Source organism: Pleurodeles waltl, unplaced genomic scaffold (genome assembly GCF_031143425.1).
Source record: "Pleurodeles waltl isolate 20211129_DDA unplaced genomic scaffold, aPleWal1.hap1.20221129 scaffold_72, whole genome shotgun sequence".
NCBI lineage: Eukaryota > Metazoa > Chordata > Amphibia > Caudata > Salamandridae > Pleurodeles > Pleurodeles waltl.
In genome coordinates this window covers 889744-893982 of record NW_027150393.1, presented here as the reverse complement: position 1 = coordinate 893982, position 4239 = coordinate 889744, and the positions used below count along the sequence as shown (strand labels likewise).

At 47.9% G+C, this 4239-nt stretch overlaps 1 non-coding gene across 1 annotated transcript; it reads left to right on the top strand.

Moving 5' to 3' along the window:
* The first annotated feature begins 525 nt into the window (after positions 1–525).
* TRNAP-CGG (transfer RNA proline (anticodon CGG)) lies at positions 526–597 on the top strand. Its single transcript has one exon. It is a non-coding gene; the product is annotated as a tRNA-Pro (tRNA).
* Positions 598–4239: the final 3642 nt, after the last annotated feature.

Sequence of the window (4239 nt, the reverse complement as noted above, 5' to 3'; positions counted from 1 at the left end):
GGAGAAATGTTTTCATTTCTCCTCGTTTTTTCTCTTTCTATGTGTGCTGCATTCTGCAGCACACATAGAAGTAAGAGCAAATCACCATTGAAGATTTTTCTTTTGGCCAGGAAGGTGTCCCTTCCTGCACAAAAACAATTTCCCCCTCAACGCAGTCATCCTTGTACCATGGTGCAAGAACGGCTGCGTTGACGCTCAGCAGCTAATTTAGAGCTGGCGCAGGGGGAAGCACAGGGGTGCGCTGTATTCTACTAAATACGGCGCTTCCCTGCATTTTGAAAATGACGGAGCGTGGGGCTTGCAAATTTGGCACAGCGTCACGCTCAGTCATTTTCTTGTAAATCTGGGACAAAATGTCTAAAGGATAGAGGCTTTTTATGTCATGTTCGATGACGACCATGAAAATGACTCTAGTCATACTGCAGAAGAGAGCACCATGTGGCGTTTCTTGCTTTGGGATGTAGTCTCCCAATCTCTGCCACCAACCCTCGGAGCAGGGTGGGAGCCGTAGCGCTTCTGTGCCCAGGCTCGTTGGTCTAGGGGTATGATTCTCGCTTCGGGTGCGAGAGGTCCCGGGTTCAAATCCCAGACGAGCCCATTTTAGCGGAAAACAATCAAATCCTGCTCAAAATACACAACCCCTCAACATTTCTCATTCCACTCGAAGCATTGTTGCGCAAAACATATTTTTTGCCTCAGGCGAAAAATGGATTACAATGCCTTGGCTTCCTTCCTGCTTGCTCTCAGTGCGCCCTGTGTGATGATTTCACAGGCTTGCGTTCCTGGCATTTAGGCATCAGATATTTGTCTATCTCTTCCCGCAGCTCTGACTTTTCAGGACGTCTGAGTGTATGCATGCTGGCTGACACCGCTGCAATTTTCACACTTACCCCTCGCATTCTGAGCAACTGCTGATCAAGTATAGAGGAAATCGGGCAAACGTATGAGGGGAACTGTGCTCCTTCAGTCAAGCCAGCAAGCTTGTTTCTGTAGTGTAGTGGTTATCACATTTGCCTCACACGCAAAAGGTCCCTGGTTCGACACTGGGCAGCAGTAGCTTTTGTGTTTGCTCACTAAAACCTAAGTCTCTCTCAATGCACACTTAGACAGAAATGACCTTTAAAAACTTGTGACCTGTGTAAAATGTGCTTTACTATTGCAGGACGATAAAAAGTTATCTACATCCCTCGGTGGTCGTGCATGTGCCTTGTTTCTTGTTCTGTTTTTTTTTTTTTTCTTGGCCATGTTATATTGTGGGGCCTTTAAAGCTGTGACTTTGATAGGAACATTGCAAGCGGCAGCATCAACAAGTGCAGACTGAAGAGTCAGACCTGCACAATGTTTTGGCTGTCAGGATGGCCGAGTGGTCTAAGGTGCCAGACTCAAGAGAGCTTGATCTTCAGAGAAGCTGAGCCTTCTGGTTTCTTCATGGAGGCGTGGGTTCAAATCCCACTCATAACACGTGTGTTTTCTTACCTTAAATCTTGCTCTGCTTGCACAGCCAGCTCCTCACACCACTATCTTTGGAAGCTGCTGTGGCATGTGAGGAGAAATCCACCAACCCATCGGCTGGGCCCTCAATCAAAATTCTGGTAATTACTGGAAGGGGCATCTCAGGCACACCTTCTGTTAGAGCTGCACTTTATGACAGTAAAAACCATGCTGGTTTCTACTTAAGCAGTTGATTCTATCGTTTGAAGTGAGTCTCTCCTACCACCTTTTGGGCAAAGAAGACACTGCCCCTACAACAACACAGGCAGACAAGCTCAAACTGGGTTTCTTGGTTAGGTGGGCGGAGCATATTGGCAATGGTGCCTCCTCGTGACTTGCAATTTACATGAAGAAGACAGAGAGGCAGCTGGGAGTAGGCAGTACCCATGAACCCCTGAACACTGTCTTGCGACTTGCACACAATTCTGAAATGAGGCGGGGGAAAGGAGGTGATTTCCCCATCAAGGGCCATTCCGGGAAATCAGCCACCCCGCGTCTCCCAGGTGAGTGTTTCAGGCCTATGAGCCACTACTATAAATCTCGCCTGATCGAGCTCTGAAAGACGCTTCAGAAGATGTTTCAAATGCTTCTGCAGCAGCAGTCTAGTTGGTATAGGGGTATGATTCTCGTTTCGGGTGTGAGAGGACCTTGGTTCAAATCCCAGACAAACCCTTACCTTTATAGGTTCAGTCTGTGTTTTAAACAGGAGTATTTCTGCTTTTCACTCTTGTAAGATGTCATGTTGCAATGCAATACATGCTTTATACCTGCGTTGAGACGGTTCAGCATCATGAAGGTATGCGAGATTTCTTTGCAACTGCTTTTCTGTGCTGGAGCAGCAGTGCTCATAGCAACATTAAATGCACAGTGCTTCTCCATGGTAATTTCGGGTCCAGTTCTGAAATCACCTCTTGGAATGAAAGTGATGCCAGTTCCTTTCTTCCAAGGCAAGAGATCGTGTTCCGGAAGGCTCAGCTTTGAGCGTCATGAACATTGGCCCTCAGTCCTTGCATCCCAGTCCAATGCAGAGCCACATAAAGCAAGCAGGTGTGTCTGTTTCCATAGTGTGGTGGTTCCAGTACAATGCATAGCCATATGAAGCAAACCGGCAAGTGTGTCTGTTTGTGTAGTGTAGTGGTTATCATGCGCACCTCACATGCAAAAGGTCCCTGGTTCAAAGCCAAGCAAAAACAGCAAGTCGCTGGGCTTTTTCCCAGTATTTGCATTTCCTGACTCAGCTGACAGGCAAGTTGATATAAAAGAGACTATGTCTATCCCTCACCATCGTGAGGTACTACGCACCTGGGGCATCTGTCACAGCTCACCAAGAGGAGTTGCGCCAGCTTACGTCAGTCAGTTGCTCACTGTTTGACCTTTGCATTGAAGCCTGAGCCTACCGCATTCAAGCCAGCCAAGGAAGGAAGGTATGAGAGCGAAAATAGCTTTCCTGCCCTCACCAAGAACACACACCTTGAGCAAATAAGGTGCCAGACTTACAAGGCCCAATCGCCAACGGAGCATCACTTTTAGTGACGCCCCGGTGGCACTATGCACTGCGCGGTATTTACAAGATGGCGTTCAGCCACTTTTTGTGGCTTAACACCACCTTGTAAATACGGCACCGTAGCATTCAGCGCTTTCCCTGGAAGGGACGTGCAATGGGTGTTGCTGTGAGTGTGCCACAGCAACACCATAGCATTTTGATGCTGCTCCAGATTTAGGAGTTGTCGTCAATCTGCGTCAGCGCCAAAATCCAACGCCATCCCAGGGGTATCGTTAGAGTGGCGCACTGAGGAGAAATGTTTTCATTTCTCCTCGTTTTTTCTCTTTCTATGTGTGCTGCATTCTGCAGCACACATAGAAGTAAGAGCAAATCACCATTGAAGATTTTTCTTTTGGCCAGGAAGGTGTCCCTTCCTGCACAAAAACAATTTCCCCCTCAACGCAGTCATCCTTGTACCATGGTGCAAGAACGGCTGCGTTGGCGCTTAGCAGCTAATTTAGAGCTGGCGCAGGGGGAAGCACAGGAGTGCGCTGTATTCTACTAAATACGGCGCTTCCCTGCATTTTGAAAATGACGGAGCGTAGGGCTTGCAAATTTGGCACAGCGTCGCGCTCAGTCATTTTCTTGTAAATCTGGGACAAAATGTCTAAAGGATAGAGGCTTTTTATGTCATGTTCGATGACGACCATGCAAATGACTCTAGTCATACTGCAGAAGAGAGCACCATGTGGCGTTTCTTGCTTTAGGATGTAGTCTCCCACTCTCTGCCACCAACCCTCGGAGCAGGGTGGGAGCCGTAGCGCTTCTGTGCCCAGGCTCGTTGGTCTAGGGATATGATTCTCGCTTCGGGTGCGAGAGGTCCCGGTTTCAAATCCCAGACGAGCCCATTTTAGCGGAAAACAATCAAATCCTGCTCAAAATACACAACCCCTCAACATTTCTCATTCCACTCGAAGCATTGTTGCGCAAAACATATTTTTTGCCTCAGGCGAAAAATGGATTACAATGCCTTGGCTTCCTTCCTGCTTGCTCTCAGTGCGCCCTGTGTGATGATTTCACAGGCTTGCGTTCCTGGCATTTAGGCATCAGATATTTGTCTGTCTCTGCCCGCAGCTGTGACTTTTTAGGACGTCTGAGTGTATGCATGCTGGCTGACACCGCTGCAATTTTCACACTTACCCCTCGCATTCTGAGCAACTGCTGATCAAGTATAGAGGAAATCGGGCAAACATATGAGGGGAACT